Below are 20283 nucleotides of genomic sequence, written 5' to 3' on the forward strand. Positions count from 1 at the left end.
GCTGGATCTCACCACCCTGAGATCATGACCTGAACCAAAATCAAGAGTGAGATGCTTAACCCACTGAGCCACCCAGGCACCTAGCAGGCACTTTTTTTCTATCCTATTTTCACCAGGCACCCTGTGGCTTTTTTTAGGCTGAGGTTACAACAAGTTATCTGGGTGTGTGTGTGCACATGTGAGTGTATAGGAGCAGAAGGATCCCTTTTGACTCTAGGTAACTTGGGTTTGACTAAGGATGCTTTCTCCCTCACCATCTTTGTAGCACCTGAGAGTTTTCCTTATATTGGACCTGGGGAATCACCAGTGATGTGGTCCATATAAAATCATCTTGATGCTTGGTGAGGTTGAAACGCAGAGTAGAAGTTTGTCCAAGAGTTTATTCTATGATTTCCTGAAACAGAGTAGATTCTACTGAGTTGGCCACATTGTGTCCTGCTTTTATTTCTTCAGTCATCTCAGAGTGTCAGCTTCTTGTGGTCATGACTGTTTTACTGTCCTACTAATGTACCTTCAAGTCCTGCAACATAAATGGTCCTTAGCATGGATTTGTGGTGGTGCTATGGTGTTTCTGTCATTGTTTTCAGTAACCTTCTTACCTACCTGCTTTACTGCAGAACTTACATAAACGCTGCACAGGATCACTTTGCTGGCTTCATGAGATAAACAGATGTTTGTATCAGACAATTCACTCTACAAGGACAGAAAACCAATGGGGAAACAAAAATGATATGTTTCATTAAGTCATGGCAGCCTGTCCCTGTATTCATTAATTTATGCTTTTCCCCAAATATCTGTAGGCTAACATGTAGAGATGGTCATAATGAATGCTAACAGCTTCTAGCAGTTTATCTTTCCCATCACAGTCATCTCTTTGTACTGATTCCAATTTTGATCAAGATACACAGATGTAGGGTTTACTGGGATGAGATAGGCTGGAGATTTATAGTCAATATACCTCCCACCAATTAAGAGGAATTACCAAATAACTCTCATCCATGTTGATTGAAATTTAGGCATAGCTGACTTGAAAGTTAAAAACCGTATGAAATAAAAGGATGATTATTCTTCCCTTAAGATCAGCCAACTTAGTATCTTGCACTTTTATTTAGAAAATAATGCTGGCAAACAAATTGCTCTGTTTCTTCCCAATGGTACCCTGAGAGAATCAGGCATTTCATTGTCAATTCATCAGCAGAAGACACCTAAGAATCATATAAGAAAAAAAAGAGATGTTTCTTAAAGCCTGAATATAGCCTTAGAGCTTAGCATTATTTATAAACAGTTGGTAGGAATGTAGATAAATGCCTTTAAAAATGATTTAAGCTGATCTTAGAAACTTCAAAAAAATATACATTAGAAGTCTTGAAGGAAAGTAAATATGTTTGGTAGTAGTTAAAACATTCTACCTTTCATCTGGTGCCAGCCCCTGATTCTTTTCTGAAAGCTATTCCTCTGTCTCTCCTAATTCATGTGGAGCTGCTTCCCTCCACAACACCAAAGGTGAACATATAACTTGTCCTCGCCAATCAAATTAACACACCCTTTGACTAAAGTGATTGGTTCATGCTTGATTATTACCTATCATAACTCAGTGAGACTCAATTCCAGGATTCTTTTGAACCTCTTAGTCGAGGAAAGCTGAGCTGCTCAGAAGAGATAATAATCTTGGAATAACTGGAAGCTATATTGCAGGAAAGTAAGGACAATATGAAAATGGATTAAAACAAAGGGACCATGATCTCAGGATCCTTGGATGGAGCCCCATGTCAGGCTCCATGCTCAGTGGGGAGTCTGCTTCTCCCTCTCCCCACATGTATTCTGTAACTCTCTCAATTAAATAAATAAATAATCTTAAATAAAGTTTCCAAAAATTTTTACAGGTAATATACACATAATCTTCTCCTAAAATATTCAAGTAATACAGATAAAGTAGCATCCCTAGGGATATTCCCACCTGTCCCTCTCTCCCAATACTAGGCTGCCAAATAGTCAATGAGACAGCTGAGAGGCCAAATAAAATAATGACTGGCCATTTTCTTCAAATTTATAAGTTTAGGAAAGGTCAATGGTTGACTTGAGATAAGCAGTATTATTCTACTAGTAGAGGCCAAAGCTTTACTGGAATGGATTTAATAACAACTGAGGAGAGAGGAATTGAGACAAAGATTAAGTAGATTGTTTTGGAAGGTTTGCTGCATGGGAAAGCAAACAGAGCAGTGGTTGGCAGGAGAAGTAAAGAGGCAATGCCTCTCTAAAGGATTCCCACTGCACATGACTGAAATTGTACTATCTACCTGGCCACACATGATTGCCCAAGAGTGAACTGATCCCAGATTAGGCAATATATAGACTAACCCCTGGCAAATAATGATCTGGCATGAGAACACTGATTTACAGAGATGATGATAAATAATTGGACCAATCTTAAAGTCGTTCTAGAAGAATTTGAATCAGAAATAATAAATTGGATACAATTGAGATGCTGGTGGGAAGAGAAACTCAAGAAAACACCAAGTCAAGCAGAACTAGATGATGTAACTTAATGATTCTAATAGCAGCTCCTAGTACCTAGAAGAATAAAATGCTGTTAAAGTCAAGTAGATTCTCAGCTACTGCAATCACCTCAGCAATGTGGATCCTGAAAGACTTTCATGTTTTGTGATACCCAACTCAAATTCCTTTTCAAAAACTCAAAATTTATTTTGAAAAGGCAATGTATTCACATAGTACAAAGTTCCAAAGGTACAAAATGGTTGGTAGCAAAAAAAATCTCCCTCCTATTTCAGTCCCTGAGTACCCAGTTTTTTATCCAGAGGCAACAGCTGTTGATCAGCTGTCTGCATGCATTAAAGTACTTTTGTACATACAATATGTAAGTAAACATATGTGAATGTGCATGTATATGTACACACACACACACACACTTGTATCCCTAAATCACGGAAATTAATTAATGTTAGTACCTGAAGAATGTCCTTATTCTTGCCTGTGGCAACAGATGCAACCTAGTGTATTTAACCAGTCCTGTCTTGATGCACATCGGGTTATTTCCCATCTTTGACTTTTACACACAAAACTCCCGTGAATAACCTTGTACTAAGGTCATTTCAAAATTAATGAAGTTTATCTGCATGATATATTTCAGAATTAGAATTCCGGGGTCAAAAAAACGTTTATATTTACAATTCTGATAGATGTAACAAGTTACACTTCTATGAGAGTTCATATTTTCTCACATACTAGGAAAAAGTTTGCTATTAGATCAAAAATGTTTTAAAATATTTTCAGAGTAAAATGGTACCTCAATGTAGTTTTAAATTACAATTCCCTTATTACAAGGAAGGTAGGGTATCTTTATGTATGCTTAAGAGCCACTTCCATTTTCTTTCCTATAAAATATTTATGCATTTCTTCATTGGGTTTGTTGGCCCTTTCCTCATCAATTAGAGGAGATTTTTTAAAAAGAGAAATTAACTCTTTGTTTAGTATTAGTTGAAACACATTTTACCCTTTTTCCGTGTGTTATATTTCTTCATGGTTTACTTTTCTATGAATGAAATTGTCTATGTGTATTTCTTAGTTGAATTTGTCAAAATATTTTTTTTTTTTTTTTTTTTTTTAGAGAGAGAGAGGAGGAGAGCAAGCGAGTAGGGGAGGGACAGAGGGAGAGGGAGAGAGACAATCTCCATGCCCAGCACAAGCCCAAGATGCCCAATGCAGGGATCTCACAACCCTGAGATCATGACCTGGGCTAAAATCAAGACTTGGAAGCTTAATCAACTGAGCCACCTAGATACCCCAAAATATTTCATTTTTATAGCTGCTAGGTTTTGTCATATTTAGAAAGGCTTTTATCATTCAAAATTTTAAGGCAACGCTTTCATGGTTTTTTCAAATATTTTTATGTTTTCTTAAGTTAAATTTTGAATTCATTTATAATTTAGCCTCGTTTGAGGTACGGAAACCAATCTGAATTATCCAATATGTTTCCTTTTATGATGATGAACATCCAGTTTTCCTAATACTTATTATGCCTTTTTTACACAGATTTGAAGGGTTACTTTATCATATACAAATTCTAATATCTTTAGAAGTCCTCCTGGAGCTTCTACTCAGTTCCATTGATCTATTCATTCACAAATAACACTGTTTTAATTGGTGTAAATAATTGGTGCATACTAATTAATGTAACTGCAAATGTAAACATATAGCCTTAAAATATATATTCCTCTCTTGTTAATTTTCTTCAGTATGACTTTTCCTTTTTAACACATGACATTTAGAATTTTGGCTGCACAGAATCACTTTTATTTTCTAACGAAGGGCTAAATGTTTGTTTATAATAACTTTATGAGAAAAACTCTCCTCAGGTATATACACTTCTCACTCACTTCTTGTCTTTCCCTCTGTCTCTCCCTCTCTGAATATTCGTGAGCTATCTCCTTCTCCTAACTCTAAAGGGCTGAAGATTCTTTAAGGTAAATGATGAGAGAACACAAGGGTAGTGAGGACTTGGTGTCAAGAGGACTTGTGTTCAAATTCTATAGTTCATTTGGGGAATATAAAAAATAGTGAAAGGGAATAAAGGGGAAAGGAGAAAAAAATGAGTGGGAAATATCAGAAAGGGAGACAGAACATGAAAGAATCCTAACTCTGGGAAACGAACTAGGGGTGGTGGAAGGGGAGGTGTGTGGGGGTGGGGGTGACTAGGTGACGGGCACTGAGGGGGGCACTTGATGGCATGAGCACTGGGTGTTATTCTGTATGTTGGCAAATTGAACACCAATAAAAAATAAATTTATCAAAAAACCCCCAAATTCTATAATTACCTATTACCAGCAAACTAAGTAACTTAACCTCTCTACTGGAGTTTACTATTACACGAAATAGGGTTGTTTTGTGAAGATCAAATAGTAAGAAATATGTGAAGATCATTTTAATCTATAGAACATTGCACGTGCTAATCAGTTTTCTGCAGAATGACCAAAAGGAAATAGAAGGATATAGGGCATAGTACATAACAAGAGCATCTCTCTCATCAAGCATGTCATAGAAGGCTCTCAAAAACTCCTTTCCTTCCTCAGCCTTACCTTCTAATCTTCCATCATTGGTGCTGTACAACTAGCCACACTAAAAACTTTAAAGAATCCCACAGAGTCTTCTGGTTGACTCATACCCCACTGTGTTTGTTCCTTATATTCTGACTGCCCCTGTCCTCTAGCTTCCTGCACCACATGCACTTTCATGGGTTCAATGAACAAATGATAACGGCTTCCTCTTCTTTGGGGTCTGTGCCAGTGCATAGCCTTCCTCACCCCTCCTTGCCTAGCTGAGGATAAGGTTGAAGATCGCCACCCCATAGCTCCCTGGTCATACTCATTGCAGTTATCTCTGTTTGTATATCACTTTGCCTCCACTGAACTAGAAGTCCGCTGAGACTAGGGCCTTTGTTTTACTATCTTTATAGCCCTAGCACTTACCAAACCATGGCATAAAAGAGATGCTCAATAAACAGCATGCCACATGAATAAAAGATATCATCTATACAATCAAATGCACATACAAAGAAACTACAAAAATGTGTGGAATGCAACAGTCATAAACATCACTTCTATTTCCCTGTTGACTCTTCTCTCCTCAGTCCTAGGAAGATGATATCAAATGTGGACATGCTCTTTCACCATTGACAGACTATATATTTTGAAAACAATTGTTTTAAAACATCTACACCATCCCAATATTCCTTATTTATGCTAACTTTAGAGTCCAATATGTTAAAAACCTACAGTGAGAAGTTTTAATATCATAGATAAAGTTTATAAAAATAGAGAATTCATAAAGTGATGCTGTTCTAGTACAGTTTACTTCTGGGAGCACTTTATTCTTCAATTTGGCCATTTTATGTATACACACATTTAGTTGGTGCTAAGACAGGAAAAATTCCATACTTCTTTTCCCCTTGTCATTAAAAAAATCTTTTAAAAGTTTTTAGACTTTTTCTAATTGTATACACCTTTGTTTTCCATTGCTACAGGAAATGTGTGATTGCGTTGTGGGCGTGTGTGTGTGTGTGTGTGTGAAAGAGAAGTGAGGAAATTCCATCCTCAGTGTAATGAAGCCTCAGTAAAATTTGTAAAGCCTGTATGTTTTTGTTTTTATTAATACATCCATGAAAAAGTGAATCAGACTAATGAAAGAAGGTGAGTCAATAAAGGAGGTTCAGAAAGATTCTATTCTAGCCCAATGTGCCAAGAAAATGTAAGCAGAGTCATTGTCTGGCATTTCTTAATTTTCCTTGTGACTTCTAAAAATACACCTATTTATTGATGCAGATCCTGAGGATATGAATAAAAACATCATTTAAAAATGTTTATTGTAAAAATATAGCTTCTGTCGCCCTTTGTGATGCTTAGAAAGAAATGTCATTTGAAATTTTATAATTTCTATAATATGCACAGACAAAAAGCAACAGGGACAATCTGAATTACAGAACCATTAAAGCACTAAATTATCAAAATTAGTCATCTTGAGAATTGGGGCACATTGCTCTATACTAAGCTAGGTTCAGAATGAATCAGATGAGATAATTTTATTTTTTAAAAAAATTTTGACTCAGGACCATAAAACCTAAATCTAATCTTGGGTCAAACACCAAAGGTTAAGCTATTCACCATCTAAGACTTAGGTACATTTACTTACTGCAGTGATTTTCAGCTTGAGGCCATCTCTCTCTCCTACTTCCATCCCCACCCAGGCCAGGGGACATGTGGCAATGTCTAGAGACATTTTTGGTTCTCACAACTGAAAAGAGGGTGCTACTGTCATCTTGTGGTAGACTCCCTAGATGTTGCTAAACATTCTATAACATGGAACAGCATTCTACAACAAAGAATGATCTACCCCAAAATGTCAATAACCCCACGGCTGAGAAACTGCTCTACAAGAACTCTCAGTTGTAATCTGTGATATTGGGCAATACTGTTATTAACTGAGGAGTCATTTTTGTTCCTTTGGTTTTAACTGGAAAAATCACATTTTTAGTTGGGTTATTATCATGTTGAAATATTAACTACTTGGTGACCTAATAAAATGGCACTATAAATATTTTTTTATGAAGGATTAATCACTAAGAGTTCAGAAAGTTACCAAAATCCCCACAGCTGGCATTTACTATTTCGTATTCCAGTTTGCTAATGCTACAACATAGCTTCTGGTAAAATTCTAATTATGAAGCAACTTTATAATGAAATTGGATATGAAGGATCTCACTTTTAGTATTTTCCCATATTATGCCCATTTTATTTTAAAATGAAATGTTTATTATAAATTAATTAACTTAGAGGTGATTATTTAGGCCCTCCTTTTTATTGGAATCAAGATTTATAGAGGGGCTTTTGTAATCATTACTATAAAATATCATTTATGTTGCTCAAATTTCAAATGAACACAAATCCAAAGAACTCCTTTCTAAGAAAACCAAAGTGAATGCTCAGCTTCAAGACCCCTCCACACCTGACAGTCACCTTCTTAATTATCTGCTTAAAGGGAACTACAGTTCCACACTTCTGACTTTTCCCTTACCTGGAAAAATAGCGATAGTCACAGAGTTCACATATTTTGATGGTTCCCTGGAATTGGAAAATTGTTGGATATCAAGTTACTTCTATATAAAACATTAGTAAACCAACCATACTACTAAGGGGCCCTTATCTTTTAGGCACCATCCTAGGCCTAGATGATCTCATCTGTCTATACGGTTCCTCATCTTCCACAGGATTCCAATGGGACACTCCAGGATCATGTCCCTGATACTTTTCTTCACCTTCCACTTCCAAATTTAGAGGTGCTATATTGTATTCCCTAGGTTCCCATCATTTTGATTCTCTCTTGTGAAGGAAAAATTTCCTATACTCAGGAGTTACCATCCCCTGCCCTCTAGGGAACACATTCACACTGTAGAAGTACCCCTAGGGAGGCACAATATTAACCCAAAGAAACATATGACTCCCACATTGGTAATTTCAGATGCTAGTAATTCACTAGCTTTGAGGAAGATAGAGGAAATTTAAGAAACTCATGATTTATAACACCATCTAAGCACTTGCTAAATTTTACTACAAAGGTGTCTGATAAGGAATGTGTCTATGAGTCTGTTCTTTTAGAGACTTCTAAAATTCAAATAACTTAGTTTTATTAAACCTTTTTCAGTGAAATTGACATTCATATTCTATAACATACTTTTAAGCTTAAAAACATAGGATCCTCTAAAATCCCACATTCTACAATAATTTTGCTTTATAAAAAGCTGTCACAAAGTATTGCTGTTTCTTACCAATAAACAAAATGCTATAGATTGAATTGTGATCTTCATATATTGAAGATCTAACTCCCAACATGATGGTACTCAGAGATGGGTCTTCAGGAGGTAAGATGGGTTTAGATGAGGTCATGAGAGTGGGGCCCTCAGTATACTATTAGTGTCTTTTCAAAAAGAGATACCAGGGCAGCCCAGGTCGCTCAGCAGTTTAGCGCCACCTTCCACCCAGGGTGTGATCCTGGAGACCCAGGATGGAGTTCCACGTCAGGCTCCCTACATAGAACCTGCTTCTCCCTCTGCCTGTGTCTCTGCCTCTCTCTCTCTCTCTCTTTCTGTCTCATGAATAAAGAAATAAAATCTTCAAAAAAATAAAATAAAAATAAAAATAAAAATAAAAATAAAAATAAAAATAAAAAAATTAACACCAGAAAGCTCGCTTCCAGTTGCTGTCTCTCTGTACTTCCCTCCCCACCATCACCATGTGAAGACTCAGGGTAAGGTGACCATCTGCAAGCCAGAAAGATAACCCTCACTAAAGAAGTGAATCCACCAGCACCTTGATCTTAGACTTCCCAGCTCCCAGAACTGTAGGAAATAAATTCCTGTTCACCTAGCCTGTGGTATTTTGTTATGGCAACCCTGCACTGACTAATACACAAAAAAATACATAGAAAAAGAAAGAGAATGAAACTGTCTTCCTTTATTCTCACCATAGATATTAGGATATAGTACTATTATTTCTTAAAAATTTTTATTGTACAAATGACATCACAATGGCAGTATCAGGGGATCCCTGGGTGGCTCAGCGGTTTGGCGCCTGCCTTTGGCCCAGGGCGCGATCCTGGAGTCCGGGGATCGAGTCCCATGTCAGGCTCCTGGCATGGAGCCTGCTTCTCCCTCCTCCTGTGTCTCTGCCTCTCTCTCTCTATGTCTATCATAAGTAAATAAATAAATATTTAAAAAATGGCAGTATCAGAAATTATAAAAATTTACCATAAGAATGCCACCCAAACAACTGAGCTCTTTTCTTTTAAAGTATTCTCTACTAACTTAGGTTTTTCATTCATCACCAATCTAAAGTCTTTCCCCAAGACTAACCCCAAGGGGTTAGTATCTAAAAATATAAAATTATTTCTCCAAGAGGTTAGTATCTAAAATACATATAAAGAACTTATAGAACTCAACACCCAAAAGACAAATAATACCATTTAAAATTGGGCAGAAGATAAGATATATATATATATGTTTCTCCAAAGAAAACATCCATAGGAACAACAGACACATGAAAAGATGCTCATCATCACTCATCATCAAAAAATCCAAATAAAACTACAATGAAATATCACCTCACACCTGTCAGAATGGCTAAAATCAATAACAAAATACGACAGATGTTGGTGAGGATGTGGAGAAATGGTAATCCTCTTGTACTGTTGCTGGGAATGAAAACTGGTGCAGCCACTGTGGAAAATAGTATGGAGGCTCCTTGAAAAGTTAAAAATACAACTACCCTACTATCCAGCAATTGCACTACTAGGTGTTGGCAAGTGGCAAGGATGTGGAGAAAAAGGAATTATCTTGCACTGTTGGTAGTAGGAATGCAAAGTGGTCAGCCACTGTGGAAAACAGTATGGAGGTTCCTCAAAAAGTTAAAAATAAAACTGTTCCGATTCCTGGGTGGCTCAGTGGTTGAGCATCTGCCTTTGGCTCAGGGCATGATCACAGTGTCCTGGGACGGAATCCCACATCAGGCTCCCTGTATGGAGCCGGCTCCTCCCTCTGCCTACATCTCTGCCTCTCTCTCTGTGTCTCTCAAAAATAAATAAGTAAAATTTTTAAAAAATAGAACTGCTCTATGATCTAGCAATTGGACTATTAGGTATTTACCCAAAGAATACAAAAAATACTAATTCAAAGGGATTCATGCTCCCCAGAAGTTTATAGCAGCATTATCTACAATAGTCACATTATAGAAATAGCCCGAGTATCCACTGACTGATGAATGGATAAAAAAGAAGTGATTATATATATATATCACTATATATATAATATATTAAATTATATATTAAGTTATATAATTAAATACATATAAATTATATATTTTATATATGATGAATATATATTCAATGGAATATTACTCAGTCATAAAAAAGAATGAAATCTTGCCATTTGCAACAACATGGATAGGGTTATAGTATATTACCATAAGGAAAATTAGTCAGAGAAAGACAAATACCATACGATTTCACTCATAGGTGGAATTTAAGAAACAAAACAAATGAATAAAGGAGGAAAAAAAGAGAGGGGCAAACCAAGAAACAGACTCTTAAATACAGAGAACGAACTGATGGTTACCAGAGAGGAGGTGGAGAGGGTGGGGATATGGGTAAAATAGGTGATGGGGATTAAGGAATTCGCTTGTCGTGATGAGCACTGGGTGTTGCATGGATCACTATATTGTATACCTGCAACTAATATTACACTGTGTGTTAAGTAACTGGAATTTAAATAAAAACCTAAAAAAATAAGTCTTTTCCCAAGGGTACTGAAATGTTAGCTTTGAGAAGAATTCTTATAACTTGCTACGCAATTCTTGATCAATATGCATGACTTATCTGGCTCTGGTTTACATACCTATGAAATGGAGACTATTACATTGATATACCACAAAGAATTGTAGTATGGGATCTGGTAAGCATCACTGTATACATGAGCAACACCAGAATGCTTCGATAAGAGAAAAGTAGCTTGTGAACATGTATTTATTTTAACGAGTCACATTCTGAATAAGACTAAAATCACTGACCAAAAACATGCAATGGGTAAAAAGAAAAGAAATTAAACCAATAAAAACACAAATGGCCATCAGGTGGTGGGCCCTCACTAAGTTCTATGACCATTTCAAGTCCTTTGCAGTAAGACTCATTCAATACTCAAAGCAATTCTATGAATGCTGTATACTACTTGTGTGTATTATTTTGATCTCTCATTATAAAGATGAGGCAAATTAGACCCAGAGCACTTAAAAAACCATTCCCAGGGCACTTCGGGAGGTAGTAGCTGGGAGAGATTTGAATCCAGCCCAAGTCTGGCTCCTGACTCTTCATTCTTAAGAATGAGATAGGTCTTATTAGCTAAACACTTCATAATTGCAGCAAAGGAAGTATGAAGCCCTAAATGCAGCACAAAGGCTGATGAAAACAACAAACTCTCAAGCTAAGGCATAGTCTTATGACATACTTCCCAGTCATTTTATGGTAAGAGATTGTTAAGAAATCCTGAGCCCCATTCACTGCCACAGTAGCAATGCGCATGCAGACATAAAGAATCATTATATCCAAGAAGTGAGAATTTGTTGAGCTGCATGTTAAGTCACTGAAAAGTATGACTCTAGATGTGGTTCATACTTCTTAAGCAAATTAGTCTCAATTTCTCCCAACAATTAAAAATCACCTCAGTTGACTATACAACCTCCATGATTTGGAGATTTTTATTTCCGGTTGCTTAAGAATTATACCTGAATCCAGTGTGCCAGACAAAGACTGTATATGGAATAGCACAAATCATTCAATAACCAAATTAGTGTAACAAGGCTGAGAATTAAACCATCAAATAACCTTGGGGGCATTTTGCAGTCAATCTAAACAGCAAATCAAATGTGATCATAGGCTCTCTGGAAAGCAAGGTGGCTTAATTCTGACAGATTCTCACCAATGAAGTCTTTTAGGAAATTTGGGGAAAGGTGCACAGGTTTTTCTGCAGGAATTGAGGTCAACCTAGATACCCTAATTCAAATTCATGCTACTCTACTGCTAGATGAGGGCAATGTTCTTTAAAAAAAAAAAATTATTTTATTGGAGTTCAATTTGCCAACGTATAGTATAATATCCAGTGCTCATCACATCAAGTGCCCCCCTTAGTGCCTGTCACCCAGTCACCCCAACCCCCCGCCCACCTCCCTTTCCACCACCCCTTGTTCGTTTCCCAGAGTAAGGAATCTCTCATGTTCTGTTTCCCTTTCTGATATTTCCCATTTTTCCTCCTTTCCCCTTTATTGAGGGCAATGTTCTTTTCTGATCATTTCTGTGATGGCATAGGCTTCTTGCACTTTCTAATTCTTCCAAATCTACTTTAAAATGCTAAATATAATTTTCACTTAAATACCAACATAAGCTTTAGAAATATTATTGAGAGAAACATATAAAATGAAGAGGATATTTACAAGATGAAATGTCCAAACAAAAGAAGAGAGAAAAGAGATAATGAGAACAAGCAAAAGAGAAAACACACACAAGAGAGAAATTGCAATCAGTGGATTCGGAAAGAGTACAAACAGATTTCAATTCATTCTTGCATTTTTCATGAAGGTAGTCTCAAATGCTTTGTCAGTCTGAGGCTGGAGAATCTGAGTCTCTATGGGAACAGAAGAAGCTTACCGCTATGTAGTACACATTCTAAGCATGAGGTTCAGCAGCAGCCTCTTTTTACCTATTCAGAATATTATTTGTGTTCTCAGTTCTCAATTATTGCACCCCAGATAACCATAAGCAACAAGCCTGCACCCTTAGCTCCTTGTTTACTCCCATCTTCTGAATTCAGATGTATATTGCTTCCAACTTTTCGCCTTCTTTTCCCCCTGTAGTTTATCAGGCTGTTTCCTTTCCCCCACCATTCCTGTCAACACTCAGTGCAGTGCACATATTATGTCTAATACATGATACTGCAGAAACCCAAAAGGTTACCTTGTCATTGATGTTGGCCAAACTGCCCAGCTATTGCCAGTGATGTTTACTGCCTCATCAGAAGCACACTGCTGGTATTCATCCTTTGTTCTCATTTGCCTCTGAAGGCTGATAAACAAATCAACACCATCTACTACTAAAGAAAAATGAGACCCGTTGGACTGCAAATTATTTCTGTCATCTATGCAGACATTCTAATATATCTTGCTTTTTCATTATGAGACTATTGTTGTTAATTTTTCAGCTTTATCTGGCTAGTGAGACAGGCTTGACACATTATTTTGCAGGTGCATTAAGGTTCTTAGATACTTAGTTATCTTCTTATGCTTGGAAGGGTTTATAAACTAAGAGATAATGGAGTGAGCATCCTTCTTTGTACAGTAATGTTTCTCAGAATGGTATCTGTGGACCACCTGCTTCAGAATCACTTTTGTGGTTATTAAAAATAATTCTTTATCAACAGAAGAATTTTTAAATAAATTGTGATGCTTTCGTACAATGGAAATCTACTCAGCAATAAAAATAAAGATACACTAAAAAATTAAAAAAATAAACACTTCATGAATGAATTTCACAAATGTTCTACTGAAAGAAAGTGGATGCAAAAAAGTGCATATTATATGATACACTTATGTGGATTTCTAGACTAGGGAAAACTAACGTATGGTTCCAAAAATCAGATCAGTGGTTGCTTCTGTGTAGGAGTTACTGGGAAGAGGCATGTTGAAGCTTTGTTGATGGAGAGAGATGCTTTATATCCTGATTCATCAGAACTGATTGGAACAAGTAAGATCATAGTATTTCATTATATGTAAACTGTATCTCAAGTTTTTAAAATGCTGGTTCTTCTGTCCTACCACCCAAACACCTGTATTTATCAAAATAAACTTTTAACTTTAGAATTGTTTTAGATTTACAGAAAATTTTCAAAGAAAATAGAGTTCCTGCATACCCTGCACTTAGTTTCCCACATTGTCAACATTTACATCACTATGTGCATTTGTTATAACCAATGGACTAGTATTGACTATTATTATAAAAACTTATTTTATTTGGATTTCATTAGTTATTCACCCCAATGCACTTTTTCTGTTTCAGGACCCCATCCACGATATGATATTGTATTTAGTTATCATGGCTTTCTTGGATCCTCTTGGCTGTAATAGTTTCTCAGATTTCCCCTCTATTTGAGGACCTTGACAGTTTTGAGGATCACTGATCGGGTGTTTTATAATATGGCCCTCAATTGGAGTTTCTGTGATATTTTTCTTATAATTAGAGTATGGCCCTGGATTTTGGGAAGGAAGATCACAGGGGTAAAGTGCCATTCACATCACACAATAGGACTGACAAATTTTACTACTTATGGTGTGATATGGTAGGACCACCTGACTGAGGAACATCTATCTCCATTTTAAAGCAAGCTCTTTAATTTTTTAAAAAGATTTTATTTATTTATTTGTTTGTTTGAGAAAGACAGAGATAGCGAGAGAGAGCACAAACAGGGAGCCCAACTTGGGGTTTTATCCCAGGACCTAGAAATATGACCTTAGTTGAAGGCAGATGCTCAACCAACTGAGCCACCCAGATGTCCCAAAAGCAAGCTCTTTAGATGTTTTTTATACCCACTAGTTTTCAACGCACCATATTAAAGTTTGATATTTCCTAGAACGGAATAAATTCATGTAATAAGATGTAAAACGACTCCCTTATGAAAGTCATTTCTTGCCCATCAGAAGAAATATGTGTCAATATATCTTTCATATGTCTTGTATTATTGTCCCTGAAGACAAGAAAGGTGTCCTGCTTACTACTTAACACTTTTGGTATAGGATGATCTCTCTCTCCTTCCTAAAACTGTCTGCTTTTATGAAGAAAGTGCTATCCAAAACGTTTACTGCCTAATAATTCTCTTTGGCTCAGTAATCTATAAGCTTCTGAATTGATCTTTGTAATTCTCTGGAGATTTTAGTCCCCAGATGTCTACCCTTCATGACTATGTCTCTTATATTGCTAAGTGATTTCAATTCCACACATTTATTATTTCCTATACATGGCCTCCCTATTCCAATCATCTTGCCTCTATCCTTCTGCAGCCATGATCACACCTAAATCTTGTCACTAACAATAATTTTACCTACTCCAAATATCCCAATTAGAAGCACACATCAAATCTCTCTGACCGCCATTTCCTAACTATCCACTCTCTTTTGAACACTCTGACTTCAAAAGTTCTTTGCTTCTATAAAAACCTCTAATCAATTGCTCCTGCCAGCTGTTTATGGCCCTGGATATCCCTCAAGTCCTCACTTCTCACCTTACTTTTCCTAGTCCCTATAGCCCATCATTTTGTTCCATGAATCCCCTGATGGCCAAACTTAACCTCAGCTAGTTTCAACTCTCTGCGTATCTGGATCTTGAAGTCTGGAGGTTGATAATGGATGGTAGCAAGCTACATAACGTGCTACCTGTGCTCATATTAATTTCATGACCACACTCTTTAAGTGGGCCTTAGTGTTGCCCTGTAAACTCTCTTCATTTTCACTCACACACCCAGTCTCTTGGGCAAGTATTTTATGCCTTCTTTTCTCTCCAAAAACTTTCACCTTCTCCTCCTACCTCAATTTCAACTAATGAGCATACTTCTGACTTCATCAAGGAAGTGGAAGCAACTAGAAGATTCCCACATGCTCCTACCACCATTTCTTCCAACATCAATACCCATAGACTGTCTGAATGCCAAGGTACAAATTATCCTTTTCCCTATCTAAGGCCAACCTACCCACTTAGGTACCGGAACCCATCTATTTTAGTCTATTCAAGGTCATTGCTCTTGGTATGGTCTATTTTCTCTCTTGCATCATCATTTTTCTCTATAATGGTTTATTTCTATTAATATAAAATATATACCATCTTAAAATTTTTTTTAATTTTTATTTATTTATGATAGTCACAGAGAGAGAGAGAGAGGCAGAGACATAGGCAGACGGAAAAGCAGGCTCCATGCACCGGGAGCCTGATGTGGGATTCGATCCCCTGTCTCCAGGATCGCGCCCTGGGCCAAAGGCAAGCGCCAAACCACTGCGCCACCCAGGGATCCCTATATACCATCTTAAAGAAAGCTTCCCCTAATTCTATATCCCTTCAAAGTTTCTGCATCATTTATCTGGTTTCCTTTTAGCAACATTTTTCAAAAAGAACTTTTGATGTCACAGATTCTCTTTCCCCTCCTCCCATTCTCTTTCCCCTGCTCCCATTCCATTCAGACTTGTATACCTACCACTCCCCTAAGTTGCTCTTTGTAGGGAGTAAAAAACCCTGTATGATGCTATCAAATGATCATTTACTGGTTATCCAACTTGACCAATCAGAATCATATGATACAATTGATCACTATTATTTGAAACAATTTATTCAGAGTACTAGTCTTCTTTTAATCCATACCTCTCTAGTTGCCCCTTCTCAATCTTCTTTGATATCCCATATCTCTAAACATTGGAATATTGCAGGACTCAGTTCTCTAACCCAGGTGATCTCCTTCTGTCTTGCAGATTTAAATATGATTGTAATCCTGAAAATTCCTGAATTTATACTTTCAACCTGAAGCTCTCCCTGGAACTCCAAATGCATATGCCTTCTATCTTGATATCTCAATTTAAATATCTAGTAGGCATTTATAAAACACATCAGACCAGTTAAACAAGGAAGGAAGACCTTATTTAAGACCACTGCAATAGAGAAGAGAGATTGAACTCAACTATGTTGAAATAAAAGAAAGTGCTGTTAAGCATTGGGGTAAGGTTGGTCAGTGTGATTAGGCCATCAGTTTTGATAATTGACATTTATTTAAGTTAGGCTCCTAAATGCCCACAGAAAATGTTAGATAGAGGTGCCATCCTTCTCGATAATTACACTCCAAAGATATTTCTTCTAGATCCTTGAGAAAGACATTTCTGGGTTGTAGAAGATTTACATCTCAAAGAAGACATTTTTCTCTTGTGAGTTTTCTAAAGTAAATGCTCTTTAGAAAAGATGTCAAGGGCCTACAGTGAGGAATTCCTCAGTAATATGTATCCAGTTTCCAACCACTTCTTATCTACACCTTGCCACCCTAGCACGAGGCACCAAAATTACCCAATGGTTATTGAATTACCTTCCTAACATTGTCCATGGTTTCACCATTTCCCTTCCTACAGTCTATCATTTAGATTGCCAAATTTCCATTTCACTCACCATAAAATCCAAAGCCCAATATACTCTTCCCCCTGCTTTTTCCCTTACTTCATCTGTTACCTTGGCCTCCACCCCTAAGCATGCTGTACACCAATCACACTTGGCTTTTTATTGTTATACATTCCACTCTTTGTTATACATTCCAATCATGTTCCTTTTCCAGGGTTTCTGCATTTGCTTTTTTCTTTGTCCAAAACACTCTTTCTACAGTTATCAACATGGTTTTCTTCCTTCTTATCTCTAATGTCAAATGCTATCTCTTATTTTAATTCTTCCCTAAGTATATATATTGTAATATAATAACCTTGCTTTATTTTTCTTCATAGCCCTTACCACCACCTGACATATTAGTTTGTTTGCTCATTTGTTTATTTTCTGTCTCTCCAACTAGAATGTGTATTCTATGAGAGCAAATTGTATATTTTTGTTCACTATTGAAGTGTGCCAGGCATTGGGTAGGCAATGAGTATTTGTGGAATAAATGAATGAATACCCTGGCCTACCTCAATATTTACAAATGGCTATTGACCTCCATGAAAGCACTTTACTATCTTCAATGAATTCAGTGCCAGACTCTTCATTATCCTTGCCACTCTGGCCTCTGTTACCTTTCATGATTAAAACATCCACATATTTGCTTGTCTTAGCCACACAGTTTCCATTATCTTCAGTGTCTAAAACTATTTAATAAAAAAGCTATACTTGAAATGCCTCCCAGCTCTGCAATTCTCTTTTCTGACTAGAAGCACCTGCATTCTCACTTCTCCCCATCCTTTTGACCAGCTCTACCTGTCTCTATGTTGATTATGATTTCTAATTCCTTAACCTCACCCTGGTCTCTCAAGCTATTATTCCACTTACCCTTCTTTCCCATTCAACCTCTTTCTCTCCCAGGATGAGTCCTATAATTGGTCATTCTGATAATGTCCACATTACTGATGCTGATTTATTTATCCTTTAGCAACCCTTAGGTTTCTAACCTCTCCAATCCCTAGCACTGGAAAATCTCTAATATATACCTCATATATTCTAATTCATTGGCTAGTTATGACTAATTCTATTATTTTCTTTTACATAGTTGAAATTGCCAAGTTGGGTCCTTATTTACTACTTAGTAATCTTTTTTTTTTTTTTTTTACATGTCATGGATTTTGTTGTTTATGTTTCCATTGTTCATGGATTCCATTATTCACTGGGTAAAATTATTCCATGTTTCTCTGAATATCAATCCAATTTCCTTTTCTATTACATTCAATAGGCAGCTTCAAATTTTGTTTTTTGTTTTACTTACCTTTTTTTTTTAACATGAGACTTCCAAAATTTCTACTTGCATTGAAAATTCAGCTCTCCTTTAAAAAATAAAAAAAATAAAGAAAAAGAAAATTCAGCTCCCCTCAGTGTCCATCGAAAGATGAATGGATAAAGAAGATGTGGTTTATGTATACAATGGAATATTACTCAGCCATTAGAAACGACAAATACCCACCATTTGCTTCGATGTGGATGGAACTGAAGGGTATTATGCTGAGTGAAATAAGTCAATCGGAGAAGGACAAACATTATATGGTCTCATTCATTTGGGGAATATAAAAAATAGTGAAAGGGAATAAAAGGAAAAGAAGAAAAAATGAGTGGGAAATATAAGAAAGGGAGACAGAACATGAAAGACTCCTAACTCTGGGAAATGAACTAGGGGTGGTGGAAGGGGAGGTGGGCAGGGGGTGGGGGTGACTGGGTGATGGGCACTGAGGAAGGCACTTGATGGGATGAGCACTGGGTGTTATTCTATATGTTGGCAAATTGAACACCAATAAAAAATAAATTTATAAAAATAAAAAAAAGAAAATTCAGCTCCCCTTTTTAACTTTCTTCCTTAACTTAAAAAAAATTAACTTCAATATTTGAGGAAGAAACATATTGTTGCCTTGCTACCCTATATCTCTAAACTGCACTACTCATATCCTATCCCTCCTTAACTGAAATTCTCCCCATGTAACATATTTATAAAATATTACTGTAATATATATTATATTATTTATATTGTATATTAGTTTTATATACTATATATTATATATAGTATATATAGTATATAAAAGCTATATATTATATTATTATAACTATATATTATATATGATATATATAACTATGATATATAGCTTTTATATACTATATATACTATATATATAGTATAAATATACTATATATACTATTTACATATATACTTCTATATACTATAAATGTAATATACATAATATAAATTTATATAACAGACATTTATGTATGTAACAATATATAACATGTTATGTGCATATTAGTTGTATATTATATATATTACATTTATAGTATATAAAAGTATATATATAGTAAATGTAATATATATAATATACAATATATATAACAGACTTAGCCAACGATGCCTCTCTATTCATAACTGTTCATGACACTAAAAATTGTAAGGTAGTCATTTTTTGTCTATCTTTATTAATTGGGAATCTTTAAGGACAAAAATAAAGTTTAACTATCTCCAGTGTTTTCCATACTATAGAGTTGTCATATAAATATTGAATGAGTGAATGTTTATTGTTTAAGGCTTTGAAAAAGCCTTAAAGTCTGTGGGGCTGGAGGGATAGAATGTTATATAGAATGTTATATACTTTTCTTCAGATTTCTCTAGAATTACTGTAAGAATAACAGCTTATTATGCTGTTTGTGATGATTGTGGTGGTAATTGTATACTATTTGATTTAAAAAATTCATATTTTATGACAATTACTTTAAACCACTCCAAAGTCTTAGAATGAGTGCTGATAAGTCTTAGACCTCACTTCCTTTGCCCTGAGTTCAGAGTCCAGTTGGATGATTAATGGAATCCTTACTCTACTTGCATTATAGTTTTGAATGCTCTATTGAATCTCTATTGAATCCAACCTCATCCATCAGTCACATTGTTGAAAAGTCTCAGGAAATCACTTCCAGAAGTTCTAGATT

At 36.0% G+C, this 20283-nt stretch overlaps 1 protein-coding gene across 1 annotated transcript in view; it reads right to left on the reverse strand.

Moving 5' to 3' along the window:
* Positions 1-603: 603 nt before the first annotated feature.
* Positions 604-20283, reverse strand: part of MACC1 (MET transcriptional regulator MACC1) — a 237144-nt gene continuing 217464 nt past the window's right edge. The window contains exon 6 of the mRNA XM_041727344.1: positions 604-693. The gene's annotated coding sequence lies outside the window, so the exon portion shown is untranslated. The remainder of the gene's footprint in view (positions 694-20283) is intronic.

Source organism: Vulpes lagopus, chromosome 13 (assembly GCF_018345385.1).
Source record: "Vulpes lagopus strain Blue_001 chromosome 13, ASM1834538v1, whole genome shotgun sequence".
In the NCBI taxonomy this organism is placed as follows: Eukaryota; Metazoa; Chordata; class Mammalia; order Carnivora; family Canidae; genus Vulpes; species Vulpes lagopus.